We start from the raw sequence: 13,859 nt of genomic DNA on the forward strand, positions 1-13,859 counted from the left end.
CTCCCTCTATTACATATCCGCGAACAGCCAAGCTAATCATCTGGCTGAGTGCAGCCACTTAGATCGGACTCCCCGGGCCCCATGAGTCATGGGAAACGTGAGTGTGAAATGTCATGGCGTAGACGTAGTGTGTAGTATAACCATCTGGCAGCAGCCCAGGACCTCTATGTTTAAGCTGTTTCTTTACAATGGCAGGAGACATGTTTTTTGTTTTGAAGAGTCATGAAGAAGTTAACGTTGATTGCACAATTTAATGGTTATTGACTAATAAAACAATCAGCCTTGAGATTGGTTCCCTATAAACCTTTCTCAGCCTGCAACTTTGCAACTGGCATTCTAGCCAGGCTGGCAGCTTGGCACCACTTCTATCGACTTTTATGTCTCCATTATAGACTACATTAACGAGTGAACTCAAGTTTTCTCCTTTGTTGTTGGTAGTTGCTCCTCTGAGGAAAGTAATCGGGCTGTTTTTATGACGGTGGTTTGAACAATTTTACCACCCTGAAACCACAAATATCTGTCTTTAATCGTTGTACTTAAGAAAAACAGAATATCTGCAGTTGGTTTCATGGTTCAAAATGTATTTTAGATACCAATGTTTGTCTTTTAGTCTGCCGGTCCAGACTGAACTAACTCTGCAGCAATCCGATGTATTGCCAACGGACAATGAGGTTTTGTGTGGACATTCATGGTTCCCAGATGACGAATCCCACTATCTTTAGTAAATCTCTGACTTATCCTCGAGCGACACCACAAGGTTTGACCTTTTATTTAAACTTCCTAACAACTAGAATACATTTGGTGATGTGCACACTTTTATTTTAATTTTTAGCGCTATCGTCAGGGCCAGTAATTTCGCGAATTTCACCAAACAAATCACATTCCCATTGTGCTAGCTAACACATGATAGCGTGCTAGCAAGGTAAATTACAGAAACTGTGAGGTAACATGGATGAAATAAAAAATGTGCTCTGTAATTAAGAACTTGCTGCTCTTGAATTAGCCATTTTATGCCATCATGAAAGTTTTGCCTGTGCACAGAAACAAAATTGCTAATTCATTAGCAAGAATTATTTAATCACAGACACACATTAGTTTTTTTCCCTCCATGAAACCTCACATTTTCAATACTAAACTAAAATAGAGAACATGGTAAACATTATACCTCCCTCTGAAAGTTGGTTACGTTAGCCTTTAGCTCACCACTATGCCTAGGTAAAGCCTCAGGGAGCTGCTGACACTTATTCATTCACTTATGTGTTCTCTTTAGCATTTAGCTCTCCGTTTCACCAAAGTATAGCCCCTCAGAGATGCTAGTGTTGCCATAGACTCCTAATAAATCACGTCTTTGTTTTTCCGTTAGCTTACCTACCTTGAAGAGCTGTCTTCACTTATGGATGAAACAGGCACGTGCTGAGGTGAGGCGTCTGCTCAGACCTGAACGGAAAAAAGAGAAGAGGGAAGACACGTTTAGGCATCAATAAACGCTAATAAAGTTGTTTCATTGGGCCTGAGCCTGTTTAATTCACCGATAGCTTTAAGTGCTAACCTCTGAATCCAGCCTGGCTAGCCCAGAATCAAATGAGGGTTCTTACAAGACACCTCTTATGTGTTAAACACAGCCGTGCATGAGCCGTGCATGCACACAGCAGCTTAGCTCCGTCACCAGCAGCATTAATCCAAACCTCAGCATGGCCTCGTCTCTTTTAAGCCCCGCTGATGGGCTGAACACAACAACAAAGCCAAGACAATCTAATCTATTCAGCGTGTGCTCGAGCGTCTGGGAGCGCATACACATGTAAATGCCTTTCTGTTGACTGCATCGTGAGTGTCATCGCGGGACGTGTCAGGCATTTCATGTTAATTAATTTTCATAATTGGACATGGATGTTTTGAATCCAAATGAACGCCATTATTCCCGAGTATTGTTAAAATTATCACATTTTTTAATTTATATTGTTACAAACTCTAAGTGAAGATGGCATTGAGTATTATTGTTGGACGCTTCTAATTTAAAAAACTATAATATTGTGTATTTCCACAATTTGATTATCCATTTGGACCACTGGGAAGTTGTGTGGCTTGGCACTAATGCAGTAGTTCTAATTTTTTGGGGGAAATATGTGCTATAATTGTGCATATTTGCTTCTTGCCAAAAATAACATGAGAGTATCTAAACCAGTTTAATGACTGTACGGCATATACAAAGCTGGAGTCAGCAGCCAGTTAGCTTAGCTGGGAATCAGGGGGAAACTGATCCATACTAAAATTGAAGTCTAAATTTTTTTGATTTTGTCTGAACAAAGCCAGGCTGTTTCCCCCTGTTTCCAGTCTTTATGCTAAGCTAACCAGCTACAAGTTAAAGCCTTCTATCTAAAAAAAAAAAAAAACTGAATAAAAAAACAATGAAAAATGTTAAGTGTATCTACAGAGGGCATATATGGAGCTGGAGCCAGTCGCCAATTAGCTTAGCTTAGCATAAAGACAAGAAACAAAGGGGAACTGCCAGCTTGGTTCTGTCAAAAGAGTGAAATAATCCATTTTAAATATATCTCTGTACAAAAATGGAAGTGTAAAGTAAAAATTCATCAATTTACAAAGAGTTAGGATACATACCAAACTTAAAAATTTTTTTTTTAATTTTTTTGTTAAAGCAACAACTTCCTGACATGGTGAATTGTCATTTTGTTCATTCCAGTTTCTGTTTAAATGAATCAAACTATAAATAACACGATAATTATTGAACTTTAGATGTTGTCTGATAAGAAGCAGCATCTAAATGTTCCCCGTGTTTCCGTCTTTATGCTAAGCTAAGCTAAAAAGCTTGCTATAGCCTTCTATCTGACAATATATACAATATTGGTATCAATCTTCTTGTCTAACTCTCAGCAAGAAAGCAAATAAATATATTTTGCAAAATGTTGAACTATAGGCAAAGGCAGAGAAGAAAACGACTCAAGTGATTACAAGAGAGCTTGACATCTGTGTGCCAACTGGACTGACTCTGCTAGTGTTTGTAAGATTGGTGAAACTCTTGGATTTGTCCGTTGGGGCTGAGCCAGGGGGGATGAGTTGAAGCTAAAGCCCCGTCATGAAGAAAGACAGACTTGCACATTTACTCTGCTTTGGGACGACAGGGAGGCAGAAAAACAGAGCATCCTGTTAACATTAAAACAGTGTGAAAGGGCCGTCAGGGGGCTTCTGGCGCCAAAACAGGCAGTTGGACAGAGAGAGAAAAAGATAGAGGATGAGGTAAAGAGAGACGCAAAGAGAGCACAGCAGAGATCCTCTAAACAGGAAAGAGGTTGATTTATTTGAGAGGAGAGAAAAGAGGCCTGGGGGTAAGAAAAGAAGAGGAAACAGAATACTCAAAGGAGGAAAGACGAGTACTTCTACCAAAGTACAATTCAGATTTATTGCAAAGACACACAATCGACCAATATACAAAGGAGAGTTTGGGAAATCATTTTATAATCTGCCTTTGACTTCCCTTAGTGATAACAGAAATCCAAAACAACATGTTTCTTGCCCTTTTAGGCTTCCTGTTGTAATTTTTAATAGTTATGCTTCTGCAATTAATACGATTGTGCGGTCACGCTTTTCTTAATTGCACTTGCATGCTTAAAATGTATCTTAAGTGTTTTATTGTGGAGCATTGTTGTCGATCATTGAATTAAACCCAAACTTCCTCCAGAACTGTGCGATTTTTTTCTTTGTCGTCTAATTGACAGTTTGTCTGGAGGAAAGGAAAGGAAAGGAAAAGAAGCTGGGGTTGATAAAAGGAAAGAAAAAAGAATTCTGAAGGTTATTTATTAAAATCCAGAGCGCTTGTTTGGCAGTTAATCAGCTGTAATGGAGCCAAAGCTTTCATACTCATAATATCAAAGCTTTGGCTGCATACCCACTGGAATTTACACTGATTTACTGTTTCCAACAATGTTTTTTTAAGGACCACAGAGGTGGTTGAGAATCTTTAAGCCTCATTAGCATCAAGTCACATACACTTCACAGAAATTACATTACTTAATTACATTTTCTAATGCATTGATTGACTGATTTAACCTTCTTTTTTCTTAATTTATGATGCGCTGTTGTCTTACGAACATCTTTGTTGAATGTTTGTTAGTTAATTGCCGAAAAGACAACTTTAAAACACAGATCTTTATGCATAGCTGAAAGTTATTGATACGCATCTGGAAATGTCACATTGGGGCTTCCATATATGTCTTTTAAAAAGCAGGCACATCTTTCTCCATGGGTCTAAAAAATGCAAAGGTTCTTGTGCATAACAAAAGTTACTAATATGCATGAAAATAAGTTTCAGGTGAGTTTTAATGCTAAGCTAAGCTAAAAAGCTAGCTATAGCCTCATATCTGACAAATATACAATATTGGTATCAATCTTCCCGTCTAACTCTCGCAAATGCATAGATGATAACAACTCAGAAAGAAATCAAAGTGCCTATTTTCATAAACAAGTGATTACAACAGATTATCAAAAGTCATGATTTTCATACATTTATGGTGCATTTTAAATGTTTTGCACCAGAAATGCAGAACATATTTATTTTTGCTCAGGTCATTTCAGGGCCTCTATACATTCCTCGTAAAAAGTTTAGCAAATATGAATTCAGATGTCATTTATTTGTATTTTTATGCCTCCATAAATTCCTTGTGAAAGGTTGGCAACTAAAGAAAACTTTTTTTTTGTTTTTTTTCTGCTCAGGTCACTTCAGGGCCTCCGTACAATTCCTGTAAAAATGCTGGCAATGACAAAAAACATGTGCAATTTGTCTTCAATGGACTAAAATATGCAAAACCACTGTTGGTGCAGTCTTTTAATCTGAAGGAATGAAACCTACAGAACCACAAGCAAAAAGAAAAAGGGTTAAGCCTCCAGAACAGATTGAACTAAAACATCTGCATTTTTTACATCTCTCCACGTAAGTTCTTTCCTATAATGTGTCATAAATCACTCTCTGCATGAACAGAGGCGATATTACAGCAAAGACAGGAAGTGGAGAGGGGAGAAAATAGAAAGCGGGGAAAAAAAAGACAAACCAAGGTTACACAGGAAGTAATTTCTCCTCATGGGGCCAGTCAGGGAAGAAAAAAAAGAGAGAAATGGATGAGGAGAGAGGAAGATACAGAGATTTGTAGTTCCCGCCCTGCCCAAAAATATCAGCAGCGTGATAAGAATAGAAGCGTTGCACTGAAAACTTTGCTTTTAACTGTCGCACAACAGTCGGCCTGTTACGCAACCAAAGTCCAGATCAACACGATTCATCTACATCTTCTTTCTTTTCCCAAAAGTGAGCTTGTGATCTAAGAAAACTAATTAACAAGCTGATGCAATTTAACTGTAATCGGTGAGAATAACAGATTAATGAGTGAATTCCTGATAATAATCATCTTCTTTTTGATCACTTTCACCAAATGACTTCTTCGTCTGCCTTTTTCTTTTCCGCACTGATGATCTGATTATGAAAAACTATCTGCGGTGAGTCATATCTAATCTTCAAACTCATTAATTGCGGATTTTCCAGGATTAAAAACGCTGACGATTGATGTCAGTCACCCGAGATGGCCATCAGCTCCACCAGCGCATCCTGTGGGTCGATACTTAACGGATGGGCACAAACGGTGGGCGCAGGGGTTGAACAAACAAGCAATTTGTCTTGAGACTCTGGCAAAGAGGAACACAGTTGACGTCGCATTTTTCTTGCCTGACATTCGCCGTGACCTTTGCGTGCCTCCCAGGAGGACGGAGGCCAAATGGGGTGAAAAACAGAAGGCGAGTCAAGGATGGAGGAAGGAGGGGAAGGAGGAGAAGGAGGTCAGAGGCCGACCTAATCCACAGATTTGACTTCATCATCAGAGACGAGGCAAACAGGAAATGAATCCTAATCTCAGCTCTGCGCTAAAAGGCCCGATAAACTTGCTGAACTCCGCCGAAACGAGCCAAGAGACGAGATAAAGGAGGGGAGACATCACAGAAAGACGTCTCCAGAAGGATCTGGTTCTGTTGTTTTGTTGAGCGTCGCTCTCTGCATCACAGACAATCCTTTAAATCCGGTGCATTGATCTCTGAGGACGCTCATCCTGCAGGATGTTAATTATCCAAATCTCAGTTTCAGACACAAGTACACTCAGGATTTAGAAGGCAGAACACACAGAAAACACTGCATCAGTCATCACAATATGCAAGACCAGGTCAATGCATAAGCTATAGATCGATTATGGCTGGAGAAAGGCAGGCGACACACTTCGATAACCGGCTTCGTTTGTTGTTAACATACTTGCCTGTATGCTACCGATGTTAGTGGAGGATACCAGACACCTGAACCCGTCACATCTTGCGAACACGTAGCATTAATTTCTGAGCTTGTGTACAATCTTTGCTCAAAAACAACAACCTTCACGTCCGGTGCAGGAAGTAATGTCCCTGATATGTATTGAGATGGCACCCTGTTTATTCCTATGAAAATTCCTCACTTGGTTGCAAAAAAAAAAAAAAAATGGATGAAGCAGTGTCTGGCATTTCCTACATCTTGAAACAACTTTTTATTGTCAGTTTTCAGTTTTAGCTTGTTGGTTTGGCGATTGGATGAATATATCCGCCATTAGCAAGTTTTTTTGTTTTACGACTTCAACTTTTTTTTTTTTTTTATCAAAGTCAGAGGTTGTACTCAGCAGCAGACACATTCAGCAAGTGAACACAAATGTATCTGCAGTCGCGGTTGTTGGGCTGATGGTGGGCATATCGCACCCAACCCTATTATTCAACGAGAGCGCATGGAACATAGTCCGAGTTTCCTGAGGACGTCGAACATGGCGGCCAGACACTGTGTTATGTCACTTGAAGACTTAGTTGTGTTTCCAGAACTACTCCGACACCCTACAGCAGGTGCTGGACAGGAAGTATGATTGTGTTACTTGTAATCTTTGGGGTTCAAAAGGGGGCTACTACTGAAGCTTGTGTGCTTTGTTATTCTGTGTTTGCGGTCTGTTTTGGTCCAACCAGGGGATCCAGCAGTACACTTGACAGGGCCCTTTTCGTCTGAGATCTCCACTCGCCCCCCCTCCGTCTTTGAACATGGCCCTCGCCCCCTTCTCCTCATCCATAATTCAAACCGACAGCCTCCTTCTCCCCAGACACACTCCCTCCGGCCGGCGCACAACAGACACACAAACACACGCATGTTTAACACATCAAAGCCACCAGAAGTCGTAGTCAAGGTTAGGAATATTCGAGAGCGTGTTCGAAATATGATCAAGAACAGATAGAATTTCAAAATAAAACATCATTAAGAAGCATTATTTTGTACATTTCCTTAATAGCTGCTGCAGTAAGGAAACTAGATTTATATTGGCGACTATTCTTCCGCATCATTTGAGTGTTCATTACCATTTCGGATATGGCGTTAAGCGTTTATGGCTCCTCATTATCGCCGCCGCCGACTTCCCTCTCGATGTGACCCACTGAGTAATTGCATCTCTGATTCAGTTCGCCTTTTCTAATCACGACCAAGTGCGAAGTCCTGACTTCTCTATTCTTCGGCAGGCCTCCGAGGACAATCTTACAGGTGTGCAGACTGGGACAGGACGCCACCTTTTTGTACACCTCCACACTTTGCACTGACTACAGAAGGGCTAATGAGCAAAATCTCTGCCGGGAGGGAGGCTCATTAATTAATCTGAGGGAAGAATAGAGCAGAGGATGAGCATGAGAGAGCACAGACGCCGACGAGCAGACGAACTACGAGCGTGACCGTGGCGTGGATGTGAAGAGGGCACTGTGTGGCAGAGTAATGAGGTGAGCCCCCGAACGCTACCGGGATCAGACAGGCCTACACTCGAAAAACAACTCTCGCACGACAGCCACACAAGCGATTTCTAATCCAGCATCATCCCGGAACACGGTGTCCAGCACGGGGCACATCAACGGTCTAAAAACCGCAGACACATGCCTCAAGCTGTAATTCGAAAACCAAAACACATTCACTTGCAAGCTCAAACACACGCGAGCAGCACTTTTCCTCGCCGCGTTATGTAAACCGGGCAGGACCAGGTGCAGATCTTTACGCCCCGAGGCGACAGCTGCACTTAAGAGTGGAGGCAGGTGGGAGAACCGGTCCGCGGTTATATACATGTAGGTTTTCTCAGTGGCCTCAGAGCATTACACACATATTCATCAATCAACATGATGGGACGCAGCGGCCAGAAATCTGGGCCTGCAGGCTATGATTTTATTACTTTCACCCTCAAGAATGTGAAGCAGCTGAAAATGTGCAAAATATCACATTTTTACGGACGACTGCAGCTGTTAGGTGCAAGATCCTGGTCAGTTCATACGTTAGCTTTGACATTGACAAGCAACTAATGTGGCAAAAACACAAACATTTATTATATAGTTCTGGAATCTCTTGCTACCTCCCCATTTTCTACTCCCTATTTATGTAAATTCTTGATTTCATTTCATGTTTTTCCCATCTATCAGCTTTCCAGCAGCATTTTAACATCCACAACTAATCGAATTAATTATACAATGCAAATACGGACACTAGAATCGTACGCAGTAGAGCAGCAATACCAAGCTCCTTTTTAAACCAACCAAGCCAAATCCAATATCAAATAAAACATATTTCAATCTGCTAGATTCAGGTTTTTATTTTTTGATTATTATTGTAATTAATAGATTGCCCCTACCTAAACACGCAAGATTTGTTCATCAAGATTAATGTATTATTTCCCGGAAGATTAATAAAAATGTTTTTGTGTAATGTTGCTGACAAAGCAAGCAAGCAAGCAAGCAACCTACGAACCAACCAAACAAACATCCAAATAACCAAACAAACAACCTACCAACCAACCAGCCAACCAACCACCAAACAAGCAACCTACGAGCCACCAAACAAACCAAACAACAAACCTACCAACCACCAAACCGAAAAAACAACCAACATACCAACTAAACAACCAACCACCAAACAACCTACGAACCACCAAACCGACCAACCAACCAATCAACCAAACAAACAACCTACGAGCTACCAAACCAACCAACCAACCAATCAACCAAACAAACAACCTACGAACTACCAAACCGACCAAAAAACCAACCAACCTACCTATGAACCGACCAATCAAACTTCCAAACAACCAAACAACCAACCAACCAGCCAACCAAGTAACCAACCTACAAACTGACCAATCAAACAACCCAAGAACCACCAATTCAAACAAACAACCAACCTACCAACCACCACACCGAAAAAAACAACCACCAAACCAACCAACCAGTTAAATTAGCACCCAACCAACTGGCATTGGCGGAAACATAACCTCGTTGGTGGAGGGAATACAATGCTCAGATAAAGGCCAGCAGGTCAAATCATTAGCATGTTTGCTGACATGGCCAAAATAAATTGCCAAAAGATTGAGATTATTTAGCTCTGAAGATTTGTGTGTGCTACTTAACTTTTCCTTTGGGTATTCAACAGTTGGTGCATACATGATACACCAGCTCATAATTTAGCCACGCTTAGGGTCTGATGGTCTTTATGGATAAAGGAAAAATCAGGAACGCCACTTTTCAGTAATCCGTACTTCATCCTGTAGGACCTCAAGGACACTCAATCTCTTTCAAAGGATTCTCGGACTTTCCTGCATCGACCCGGAAATAACATGCTGTCTATTTCACCCAGCTGCATCTGTCTCTGCGGCTCACCTCATCTTTGTCAGCACTTTGACAACCAGCTGCGGACACATCAAGTATCACTCGCCGAAGTGCACTTTGGGGCATTCTGTCAAATTGGCTTCAATGACCCTTTCTCGTACAGTTGGCCTCCGCTGGTGACGTACATCGCATGTTCATCTGCGATCGGTATCGGATGCCTTGAAGGTTAAAAAACAATCTCGATGGAAACACTGCATCCTACACGTGTGCATTCCAGGAATACAGCGCCTTTGATTCATGTTTCTGTTTCAGATCCTGACAGTTGGAGAAGCGAAGGGAAACAATGGCTGCTTTTTTTTCACACTCGCCGTCTCTGTAACACCTACATTTGTCTCCATTGCATTTCAAATGCCTCGCTGACAAACAGCAGTTGGACCCAGGGGCGATTTTGACTCCAAAACAATGTCCCTCTCACCCACAGTTTTTCCCTGCGAGCGCGGCAACAGTTGGTTAACCCGACCTCGGCGCCAAACAACGACCTCGCTCCGAGGGGCCCGAGCTCGGCAGAACTGGAAGAGACGCAGGGAAAATGTGGGAGAGGAGGTGGAGGATGACTGAGGGGGGTGCAGGACTCCATTTGTGACCCCAAAAAATGAGGACACGGCGGGGGAGAGGACGCGTTTGCCCCCCCTCATCCTCCACTCCTACGCCATGGCGTGTCACCCAGAGCTGGCATCCAAGGAAAAGACAGCTCGCCTCGGTGCCGCCCAGCAACCATGCAGGCAGACGGGGACAAGAGATAGACAGACGGGAGAGGGGCTAGAGGTGAAACCGGGGGCATGTCGAGATGTGATGGACGCCATGGTGACTTCCAGCACAGTCACAGACACAAACACATGTACTGCAGACTGACAGGAACTGGATCGGGAGGCGGAATGAACCGGCAGCGTCCCCCTTAAAACATAAAATGTCTGTGTCCATTGAACCCAGTTGTTCCCCCTCAAAATGAATCAAATCTGCTCGCATTTTTATAGGATGTATCACTCTTTTTCTTGGTGAGTTTTTTCAACAAATGAATATTGGATGGAGCTAGAAAAGTACGCCTGCTCCCATTTGACCCCGTTCCTGTACGAGCGTAGTAAACGGGGGAAGACAAAACCAAAATGTGAGGCGAGGGGTGACGGGGGGCGAGTGGGAGAGAGCTGACAGATCAAAACAGATAAAGGCAGGGGGAGGAATAAACAAGAGTGGGACGGGAAGAAGAAAAGAAAGGGTGGGAGAAAAGGGGGGAAAGACAGGAAGTCGCTGTCGGGGTCTCATCGCCACCTGCTCACATCAATACCGCCCCAAAAAATCTCCTCCCGAGCCGTCAGCGAACTGGTGACAGCCAGCTCTGCCGGCGCTGACAGGCAGAGTAATATGTCCCGCGGTCTCGCTCGGCTTGGTGTCACTCCCACGGAGGAACCACCAACAATCTGTTGGCTATGAGTCGCTAACCGCCGACGGCCACATGCCATCACACGGCCTCTCGTCGCATCACATTCGGCGTTACTTCCAACTGAAATCATGTTTTGTTTCCTTGAGAGCAAAAACTTAACTGGAGATCAGGGTTGTTGTTTTTTTTTTTCTCTCCTCGAGGCGAACCGTGCCGTCCTGCCGGGTGAATAATCAGCAGCGTCTAGACGAGATACGTCACAAAAGACTAAAAGGCCACGAAACAGAGAAGCGAGTCCCCCCCCCCCCCGGCTCTATCACAACATCAGAAGCTCGAGTGTGTCAGCAGAAAACACCTTGGATAATTAGAAATCTCTGCAAACAAAGATGATGAAACTGGAACAGAAAGGGAAGATGCTCCCTGTTTCTACCAACAAAAGGAGGGGGGATACTTTTGACTCCCCAGTTTATTCTTCATCGTTCTCAGAGCGATGAAGAGGCGTATGCTCGCCTCTCAAAAGGAAAAAAAGCACAACGTCTTACCTGGTGGGGTTCAGGGCAGATACTCCAGCCTTTTATTGTCTGTGAAGAGGACGCGGTGTGGGGGCAAGGCAGCGGCTCCTGCAGAGAGAGAAAAGACAAAAGGATGAGGGGACAGAAAAAGAAGGAGCGAACAGGAGTCGCGGGGGCCAGCGCCACACCGACAGCGACGGCTGATGCTTTCTCGCCGGCGAGCGGAGCCGGCAAAGCACACTGCTGCAAAACACACACACACACACACACACACACAGCGAGCCAACCAGCATGCTGTCTCACGTAGATCTCCACCCTCCCACCTCCCTCCCTTCCTCAGCAAACACTCTGCAACCAAACCAGCGTCTCCATTGCAACGGGGAAGGGTGGCGGTGGTGGCGATGGTGGTGGTGGTGGTGGTGGAGGGGGGGATGGGAGAGAAAAACGTGTGTGCATGTTTGTGTCCGTCACATTAATTCACGTTTGAGGGAAGACACACGGAGCCCGTCCACCCCCGAGGGAATCGAGCTCCAAGATAAATCTCTATGTCCAGGTTTCCAGAAGCATATTTCATTCTCCTCTTTGTGTTTATCACAGGCGTGTAAATCCTTCCTCATTTTTGCTCAAAGACGTCCGAAACATTATGAATGCACAAAACACTCAAACATGACGAGGGGGAGTGTTAGCAGGAGTGTATGTGCGGTGTGTGTGGAGGGAAAGGGGGGTGCACCCGACCCGACTGCTGAATAATTGCTCTGTCCCCGGTGCTCATTTGCAGGCATGGCCAACTGCAGCAGCCGCACTGAAAACAAAGGCAGGGAAAAAAGGGGGACGAGGGGGGAAAAAGAGACTGCAGAGGCCAGACGAGCCGAGCCGAGCCGAGCCGAGAGCGTACCACTCGGTAGCGGCAAGCGCTGACTGCTGGAAGCCTAATGGCTCCCGACCTCAAAACCACATGAAATCACGAAACATTTATAGTCCGGAGGCCTCACAATGGGCCCCGGTCTTTAGATTATCCATCACTCGCAGCGCCACACATGTCAAAGTTGTGAATAAATACAGACGTTATGAGCAGATGAAGCGGAGGGATGCATGCTGGGAAAAACAAAATAGAAGATAGTTTGGGATTTTTTTTGAAGAGGCTACATTACTCAGATGCCGGGCGCCCGCTGAGGCGTTGATGATCGCTGTGAGGAGCCGAGTGGGTAACCTTTCAGAGTTTTGGCCTTTCAGAACAAAATCCACTTTTTGAGTTGTCATGGACCGCCAGGGTGGAGACGCTCCCTTAATCTGGCTAGCATCACTTTAGCATTTTGAGCTAATCTGACACTTTTTTCAGTTTCTTCCAATAACGTCTAACAGTGTTTTACTTTACTTACTTTGTTTATGCTTTACCTTGTTCTGTCTATTACACGTAGATGCAAAGATTAGGGATTGATAAAGTGCAACTATATTTATATAAACAGATATCTATACATTGTTTGCATTGAAGTGAAGTGTTATTAACCTAGCACGATGCTAGCAAGTTGAATATGCTCACCATGAACGGGCTGTTGGCTAGCTAATGCAAAGATCTGTTGCTAGTTGGCTAACGTTAATTTTCTGGATGGTGGTTCGTGGTCGCCTGTCGTAGCACAAGTTGGCGATTAGCCTTAAGCAGGTAAAGAACTAGCTGATTTTCCTCTAAAAAGCTAAGCTAAGCTAAATGGACGGAGAATACTGGATTAGGTGGAGGCATGTGTATTTGGTACATTCCCTTTCCAGACTTTATTCTGATAATCACACCAACTTAAACAAACTAAAATAAAGAAGCAAGTGATGCCACGTGGTCACAGATCAAATGAGATATGGATCTATATTGATATGATGGACAGTATTAACCGGAGGAATGACGATTACAGCGACCGAAATCTCTGTGAGTGTTGTATTAACAAAGACTTCTGAACCCATCCTTCAAACAGGAAATAGATTCACCCACTAAAACAAACCAGCGCGACCAGACCGATGTCAGGAGACACTCCCCGACACGATCGCCAAAACCACACAGAGACCACTGAGGTCGGCGTGAGGCTGAATCATAAAGGATCCAGTCATACGGCTCCCAAAACCACTTAAAAAAAAATTAGAGGAGGAGACGGAACAGAGCGAGCCAGCCCTGCTCCTCGCATCCCACATCACATCCTCTCCCAGTCCCATCATTAGCCTGTCCTGTGTCGGGGGGGTGGAAAGAGCCA

At 43.7% G+C, this 13,859-nt stretch overlaps 1 protein-coding gene across 13 annotated transcripts in view; it reads right to left on the reverse strand.

Annotated features, from left to right (window-relative positions):
* Nucleotides 1-13,859, reverse strand: part of LOC115576854 (microtubule-associated protein 2-like) — a 62,648-nt gene that overhangs the window by 27,952 nt on the left and 20,837 nt on the right. For 12 of the 13 annotated variants that reach the window (XM_030409453.1, XM_030409444.1, XM_030409445.1 and 9 more), the window contains 2 exons: nt 11,656-11,733; nt 1,373-1,437 (listed from right to left, as the gene is read on the reverse strand). The gene's annotated coding sequence lies outside the window, so the exon portion shown is untranslated. Of the gene's footprint in view, nt 1-1,368; nt 1,438-11,655; nt 11,734-13,859 lie in introns of all 13 variants that reach the window. The other variant, XM_030409442.1, reaches the window with a different exon arrangement.

The sequence above is a fragment of the Sparus aurata genome, chromosome 24 (assembly GCF_900880675.1).
Source record: "Sparus aurata chromosome 24, fSpaAur1.1, whole genome shotgun sequence".
Classification (NCBI taxonomy): Eukaryota; Metazoa; Chordata; class Actinopteri; order Spariformes; family Sparidae; genus Sparus; species Sparus aurata.